Below are 9,137 nucleotides of genomic sequence, written 5' to 3'. Positions count from 1 at the left end.
GCCAAGCCTCTCCACCTTCTCTCACTCCACTCTGCTGTTTTTTACTTGTGGCTTCTCCCCTCACATTGGCCACCATAAAAACAAGAAAGAACAGGAAGGAGAAACAACTTCATCAAAGAAGCAACATAACTGGCTGATTTTTGCTTAAATTTCACTACTTGAATTATGTAACATCATCATCTCCCAGGGAATCTGGGAAGACAACTGTATGGCCTTGCACATTATTGATCTTCCCTCCAAAATTGAGGTTCTTTTAAAGAGAAAATGAGTGAGTATGTATACTGATCAGACAAATAATATCTGACATATTTTAAACCTTTTTCTACTCAACACTGATACATACATTTACTCCTTTTCCCCAACTAACATAATCCCAAATTCTTATACAAGCTGGTATATGCTGCTGCTAAGTCGCTTCAGTTGTGTCCGACTCTGTGCGACCCCATAGACGGCAGCCCACCAGACTCCCCCATCCCTGGGATTCTCCAGGCAAGAACACTGGAGTGGGTTGCCACTTCCTTCTCCAATGAATGAAAATGAAAAGGGAAAGTGAAGTTGCTCAGTTGTGTCCGACTCTTCATGACCCCATGGACTGCAGCCTACCAGGCTCCTCCATCCATGGGATTCTCCAGGCAAGAGTACTGGAGTGGGCTGCCATTACCTTCTCCGAAGCTGGTATAGACCCAGTTCAAATTCCAGGTTCTTTTGGTACTGTAGAAGGTTTCCATGTCTGATAACCTTGAATGCATAAAAATGTTATCTGCCTTCAACAGACCCAGTAAGAAAAGTACAAACAAATAAAAACTTTCATTTGTAAACAGGGATGTAGCTAGGAAGCACATCAAGTGGGCAACCCCCTGGTCCTGGGGTTACACTTCTTCACCATCTCTGCTTCTAGTCTCTCTCTGGTTGGACACCCTTTGTCCCTTGCCCTAGGGACCGGTCATCCTTAGAATCTTCCTTCTATCCTCCTTCATGACCACATCTGATGTGAGCATTTTGGAGGAAGAAGCCACTTCCCTGGAGGCTCCAGAGGTTTAGCAGAGTACTTCCTCCTGGTGCCTGTTCAGGTACCTAAGGACTGCCTGGCCGGGTTGAATAGTTAGACGCCAATGACAACTGCAAAGAGCTTTTTCAGCCACAGTTTGAGGACTATGATCTTTCCATCTTGGTGGCAGAAGTGACTAGCTCTAGTTCAAGCTCATCCTTTTTGTTGGGCTTTCCTAAGAGTTTTAAGAACAAGCAGCATCCAGAAACACACATTTTTCTACCATTTCTTCTAAAACTATAGTCTTGGTCAGCCCATGGTAAGTTTCCTAAGGAACAACAGGCAGCAGTTTGATCAAATAATGAACAAGGATTATCAGCTCTGTCCAAGGTGCAATGTGGACAAATAGCTTGTAGCCCAGTCCTCTCCCCTTTTCTACCTTATTCAACCCATTGTTGTTGGGTTTTTTTGGGTGAACTTTCAAAACCTTAAATACAGGAACCCACTCCTATACATATTGGAGCTTTTCAGGGATTACATGGCACAAAATCCCAACTAAGTGTGTGTGTGTGTGTGTGTGTGTGTGTGTGTGTGTGTGTGTATTTAATCTAGAGAAGATGAATGTATTCTGTATATTTTTCTTCCAAGTTTATTTTTTCCCCAAAACACATTTTGCTTATATAACAAGAACTATCCTCAGGTAGACAATCCAGGTTTGGAGCTCTGCCTTCATAATATCATCAGTGTTCCAGGCCATTTCCCTGCTTTCTACTCTGCCATCATTATAGACTGTTTTTATGCGGCCACCTCATTGTCACAATGGCTATTCCATTTCAGGCAAGAAGAAAGGTGGAGAAGAAAAGGATAGCACTTAAAAGAAAGAAAAACCTTTCTCAGAAATTTCTAGAAGATTCTTACTGACACTGCAAAGGTCAGAATCCTGCACAGCGGTCTATCTCTAGGAAAACTCTGGTAAGGCAAGGCTTTCAACCAGACACATTGCTGCTCCAAACAAAATGTGAGCTCTCTAATGAAGACAGGAGGGAAGAATGGTTATTAGGTGAACAATTAGTGGTGTCTGTCATATTCTGTCTGCCCCTCAATAGGGCTGCAACATATAAGAAGCACATGTCAGCATTTGTGGAACTGAATGGAAGCCTTAAAGAAAATTCCCAAAGCCATGCTTGTAGGGAAGAGAAATGATGGAAGGATAGCTTCAGGCCATTAATAATTCAATGAGAAGGTGAATGTTTATGAAGAAACACTCTGTATAGCTTCAGTTATTTCCATGAATTAGAAGGTAAGGAAATTTTTGAATAGACAAACCAGGTTGAAGTGTGGAATGTCCAGTGGTGTGAATATGAAGTAGCTTCAAAACACAATGAACAAAAGTATAAGAATTTGTCACCAAGTATTAACATCTTCCAAGCTTGACACTTCCCTCAAATAGCAACTGTCTCTTCTCAGAACAAAAATGTGTCCAGTGGTACTTCCTGGTACCACTGGAAATACAAGATAGTCCAATATCTCTGGTCTGCTTATCATGTCCCCAAACATTCGCTGCTCACTCTCCCCAACTCTCTTTGGTTTTTGTTCTCTTTCATTAAAAAAAAAAAAAGAAAGTACGTTAGTCATGTTTGACTCTTTGAGACCCAATGTACTGTATCCTGGCAGACTCTTCTGTTCATGGAATTCTGCACACAAGAATAGATATTATTTTCTATAGCCTGCCCTCCATTCTATTGTATTGCTCATGCTTTTTCCTAAAGTCACTTCAATTATCCTCCCTTCCTTATATCTCAGTGTGGCTCAGGATTATGTTGCTATGTGGCTAAGGTGGTCATGAAAAAAAATAATGTCAGTAATTTGGATAATACCATGGTCAAAAGCGAAAGCATGACAGCATGATATAAATAAGTTGATTAAAAATTAATTGGGTTAAAAATTCTGATGTCAGGACCCCCAGATTAAAAATTTGAGCTGATAAAGACATCTTGCCTCATTACATCTTAAAATACTATGTTACTAACAATCTAGTTAGATTTGTAAAGCATGGTGATTTATAAAGATAGTACTTCCCTTTTGAGAAAATCTTTCACATATGTAAGTTATCTCTCACATATTTGACAGATGATTTCATCTGGATCTGAATCTTTTTCTTGGTAAAGAAGAATCACTATATTTTCATTATCGCATTGGATTCTTCTTCTTACGTCTCAATCATATTACACTTTACACTCTAATCATATTAAAATGATTAATCGCCATAGGCCCATAATGTTTTAAAAAACTGGACCTTGCCTAATGCTCTTTCTTCTGCTTTCAATGTCTTCAACCAGCTTGATTCTCACTAGCAAGTTAATCCTTAGAATTTGTTCTCTAATAAGGAGATGGCTCTGACTGAGAGATGATGATCCTGTGCAAACCTACCTAAACTTTTCACATTTTTATTTTCAAGCAAGAAATAACCTTTGCATGAAGGTTTCACAATTTCCTTATACCAAGAGATAAAGAACAAAGAGACAATTTTATTACCATACAATTTCCATGGGGGAGCTTTTTGGACATTTGCTGTGACCTTACTGTCAGAGCAAAGAAGAAGCATTGCTCTTGAGCCTGGCTTCAACCAACAACCCACAGTCTCTGAAGCTGATGAGATGGTGACTAATTTTTGAATCATATTTATTAAAATTTAGATGCCCTTTTTCAATGCCTTAAGTCAGTCTTAAGTCACAGAAATTAATCTTTGCCTTCAGTGTAATCAATCTTCCTGAAGACACCTTAATCCCTTTACAGTTCACAAAGATATTATTACATGGCGGCTGGGGTAGGGGAATCCTCTGGGGAGTAAAAGACTTCAAAAGTGCATATCTCTTTTTCCCTCCTATATATCTAAGATCATTTCCTTTTCACAATTATTAAGCAACTCATCTGTCAAGCAAATGCAGAGAAATCATACTCCTTAAAATTCTAAAGTTTCTTTAGTCTTTTTAAAAAAGTTACATGATTCTGCTCATTTCACATTCTTTAGTTCCAAAGTAAATACCAAAATGTCTTCAAAAGAAAAAAGAATAATAAAGAAAAATAAAATATCCTCAGTTCTACTCCATGACTACACACACACTTTAGAAGAGAAAAACTTGATTATGTAGTTTTAATATTCAAACCATTTACTATTTGCTGTTAACTTCTCTGCAAACCAAAACTGTAAACAAAATAAATAGGTTTCAAGAGAACTAAATAAGGCAGAACAAAGTATCTGATCCAGAGGCTCATTGATTAATTCAAAAATATTTGGAAATTGGAGTTGACATATATACACTGCTACTGCTGCTGCTGCTAAGTCGCTTCAGTCGTGTCCGACTCTGTGCGACCCCAAGACGGCAGCCCACCAGGCTCCGCCATCCCTGGGATTCTCCAGGCAAGAACACTGGAGTGGGTTGCCATTTCCTTCTCATATATACACTATTGTGTGTCAAATAGCTAGTGGGAACCTGCTGTATAGCACAGGGAGTTCAGCTTGGTGCTCTATGATGACCTAAATGAGGGTTGATGGGGGGTAGATGGTCAGGAGGTTCAAGAGGGAAGATACATGTATACAAAGAGTTGATTCACTTAGCTGTAAAGCAGAAACTAACACAACATTGTAAAAAACTATACTCCAATTTAAAAAAAAAAATTGGGGGCCCCGAATATATTTTAGCTACTGAATAAAGTATTAGGAACACAAAAGATTTATAAGGCGCTATCCTGTTTCTCAAGGTTCTTTATCATTCTCTTTTCCTTCTCTCACATCTTCCTCTCTCTCATTCTCTTACAGGGAAAACTATTTCTTGGAAATAGGACATCAAAACCAGGTCCAGTGCTCATTACTGTTTCCTGAGTAGATCTTATTAAAGAATGATCTGATTACCTCACATTCCAAAAAGACTGGAGAATTTATGACCTCAAAATCAGTTTTAAAAGACAAATTTCTTTTGGTGTGGCTTTTATTAAGTTGTACCCTTTACAGAATAATACAGTACAAAACAAAATAATCATTAATATTTAAGGTGACAATTTGACACAGCTTAAAGTATATTCTCTTCAAGGACACTTAAAGCCTTAAAATGACAAGTGAAGATATGATAAAATCTTTACAAGAAAAAAATGCCATCAGTATTAATCGGCAAAGTCAATTATTTATAGTGACATAATAGCGAGCAAAGGCAAAGAGTACACACACATACTAAACTCTTGAAGACTATCAAAAACATGATCTTATAAAACTCACTATCACAACAAATAATTTTGTATGAAAGGAATCAGACTTAGGCACCTGGCTTCTTATGCATATCAGTTCTTTGGGAGCAATCTTGAAGATGTATTATGCAACCCTTTTCTTGGCATTGCTCATCAAGTTGACCACCACCATTTATCGAGCCCATTTTCCTACAGTGACTGACGTTGTACATGAAAAACCACACATGGACAATTGTGTATCCTTTTTTTTAAAATTTGAAATAAGAGATGAGCAGTGTAAATCAAAGGCATCTCTAGCCTTCTCTCGATATATATTTTAAATGAGACTGCATTTATACTTTACTTGTGTTATCAGTCCTGAATATTCATTGGACAGACAGATGCTGAAGCTGAAGCTCCAGTACTTTGGCCACCCATGCAAAGAACTGACTCATTGGAAAAGACCCTGATGCTGGGAAAGATTGAAGAAAGGAGGGGAAAGGGACAACAGACGATTAGATGGTTGGATGGCATCTCTGACTCAATGGACATGAGTTTGAGCAAGCTCCAGGAGTTGGTGATGGACAGGGAAGCCTTGTGTGCTGCAGTCCATGGGGTTGCAAAGAGGTGGACATGACTGAGCAACTGAACTGAACGTGTATACAATGAAACATTACTCAGACATGAAAAGGAATGAATTTGAGTTGGTTGAAATTAAGTGGATAAACCTAGAGCCTGTTATACAGGGTAAAGTAAGTAAAAAAGAAAAACAAATATTGTATATTAATGCATATATATGGATTCTAGAAAAATGGTACATATGAACCTATTTGTACGGCAGGATAGAGACCCAGATGTAGAGAATGGATTTGTGGACACAGTGCAGGAAGGAGACAATAGATGAATTGAGAGAGTAGCGTTGACCTATACACACTACCATGTGTAAAATAGATAGCTAGTGGGAAGTTTCCATACAACACAGGGAGATCAACCTAGTGCTCTATGGTGAACCAGATGGGTGAGAAGGTGGATAGGAGGCAGGGAGACTCAAGAGGGAGCGGATATATGTACACTTATAGCTGATCCATGTTTTGTAAGGCAGAAACCAAAACAACATTGTAAAGCAATTATCATCCAATTAAAAATAAATTTTAAAAACAAGGAAAAAAAAGAAACTTTGTGGGTTGAGAGAGGCAGTTTGTCTCCCAGTGTTGGTGCTGGGTATCATCCAGCCTGTGGATGGCCTGAATAGAACAAAAAAAGTAAAGGAAAGTTGAATTCTTTCTCTCTCTAACTGCAGGGGCTGAAACACAGATCTTCTCCTGTGCTGGACCTGGGACTTAAATCTTATTATAATATCAGGGCTCCTGGTTCTCAGTCCTTGACAATCAGACTAGAATTTACAGCACAGCTTTCCTGGATTGCTAGTTTTCATCCTGACCACAGATTGGGAGACTTCTCTGCCTCCATAATTGTGGGAGCCAATTTCTTATAATAAATCTCACATATGTATTCTATTGAGTCTGTAGAACCCAACTTAAGAACATTAACTAATATAGACATTGATATGGAGAAGTGGGGTGCAATTATAGCAAATACCTAAAAATATGGAAGTGGTTTTGGAACAGGGTAACAAAAAGACGATGAAAGAATTTTGAGGTACATACTAGAAAAAGCTGATATTGCTATGAAAGGACAGCTAAGACCATTCTGGTGAGAGCACAGAAAAAAAAAAAAAAAAAAAAAGAATTGTAGAGGAAGCATCTATCTTAGAAAATATATTAATCATGAACAGAATGGTGGTAGAAATATGGACAGTAAAGACCATTCTGATGAGACCTCAGGTAGAATGAGGAAGATGTTATTGGACAATGGAGAAAAGGTAATCCATGTCACAAACTGGCAAAGAACTTGGCCAAATTGTGTTTGTTTTACACTGTTTTTGTAAGGTACAAGTTTCAATTAAAGATTTTGGATATTTAGCTGAGATTTCTAAACAACGTGTTGAAGGAGCACTTTAGTTGCTTCTAATTCCTTGAAGTGCAAGAAGAGAGAAATGAATTGAAGATAGAACTGCCAAACAAAAAGGAGTCAGAATTTAAAGTCTTGGAAAATTGCTAGCCTATCTAGAATGCTGAGAACACTAAAGATGTCGTAAGGGAGTGAGTAAGGGACTGGTAAGGGAGTCAGTATTGGTAAGAACCAGGGACATAATCAGCCACCCAAGTAGAAACACTTATAGCCTGAACTGGAGAGATTAGAAACTAGATGAAATGAATGAGGGCTGAAGGACTTCTTAGATCCTACAGGACTGGAATATATTGCTGCTTAGCTGTGCACTGTTCAAAAGGAAGATAATCCAGAGATCACCAAGGCTGCCACTCCCAGCACAGGCTCAGTGAGAAAGGTTGTCTCTGCTTTTGTTTCAAAGGGCAGGATCACTGCCCAGCAGAGCTCTGGAGATATGACCCCAACCCAAGTGGGTCTTGAAGGTGGGACTGCCACCTCAGTGGGCCCAGAGGGAAGATCATCAAGCCAAAGAGGATCATTTTCAAGCCTTAAGGTCTAAAGGAGTTTCTCTTGCTTGAGACTCACTCTTTTCTACTTTCTGATTTCTCTCTTTTAGAAAGCCTATCTCACCATTTGGAGAAGGAAATGGCAACCCACTCCACTATTCTTGCCTGGAAAATTCATGGACAGAAGAGCCTGGCAGGCTACAGTCCATGGGGTCACAAAGAGTCAGACATGACTGAGCAGGCACACATCTTACCATTGTATTTTAGAAGCACACATCTACTTTCATAGGTTTACAGGAGAGGAATTTTACCTCAGGAAGAATTGTACTTCATGTCCTATCCATGTCTGATTTAGATGCTATTTAGATAAGACTTAGGACTTCCCTGGTGGCTCAGATAGTAAAGTGTCTGTCTACAATGCGAGAGACCTGGGTTCAATCCCTGGGTTGGGAAGATCCCCTGGAGAAGGAAATGGCAATCCACTCCAGTACTGTTGCCTGGAAAATCCCATGGACAGAGGAGCTGGGTAGGCTACAGTCCATGGGGTCTCAAAGAGTAGGACACAACTGAGCGACTTCATTTTCACTTTAGATAAGACTTTGGACTTTAGAGTTGATGTCAAATGAGCTAAGACTCTTGAGGCCGTTCAGTTCAGTTCAGTTCAGTCGCTCAGTAGTTAGGATGTACTAAATATATTTCACAGGAGAGAAAGACATGAATTTTGGGGCTGAATGCTATGGACTGAATGTTTTAGTCCCTTCAAAATTCATATGTTGAAATTCTAATCTTCAGTGTGATGTTATTTGGAGGTCGAAAGTCCAGGATACTAATTAGGGCTCAGTTCAGTTCAGTTCAGTCACTCAGTCGTCTCCAACTCTTTGCGACCCCATGAATCGCAGCACACCAAGCCTCCCTGTACATCACCAACTCCTGGAGTTCACCCAGATTCACATCCATCGAGTCAGTGATGCCATCCAGCCATCTCATCCTCTGTTATCCCCTTCTCCTCCTGCGTACAATCCCTCCCAGCATCAGAGTCTTTTCCAATGAGTCAACTCTTCGCATGAGGTGGCCAAAGTACTGGAGTTTCAGCTTTGCCATCATTCCTTCCAAAGAAATCCCAGGGCTGATCTCCTTCAGAATGGATGGGTTGGATCTCCTTGCAGTCCAAGGGACTCTCAAGAGTCTTCTCCAACACCACAGTTCAAAAGCATCAATTCTTCGGCACTCAGCTTTCTTCACAGTCCAACTCTCACATCCATACATGACCACAGGAAAGACCATAGCCTTGACTAGATGGACCTTTGTTGGCAAAGTAATGTCTCTGCTTTTGAATATGCTATCTGGGTTGGTCATAACTTTTCTTCCAAGGAGTAAGCGTCTTTTAATTTCATGGCTGCAGTCACCATCTG

The sequence above is a fragment of the Bison bison genome, unplaced genomic scaffold, assembly GCF_000754665.1.
Source record: "Bison bison bison isolate TAMUID 2011002044 unplaced genomic scaffold, Bison_UMD1.0 scf7180017864380, whole genome shotgun sequence".
Classification (NCBI taxonomy): Eukaryota; Metazoa; Chordata; class Mammalia; order Artiodactyla; family Bovidae; genus Bison; species Bison bison.
Note: the sequence above shows the minus strand (reverse complement) of the source record.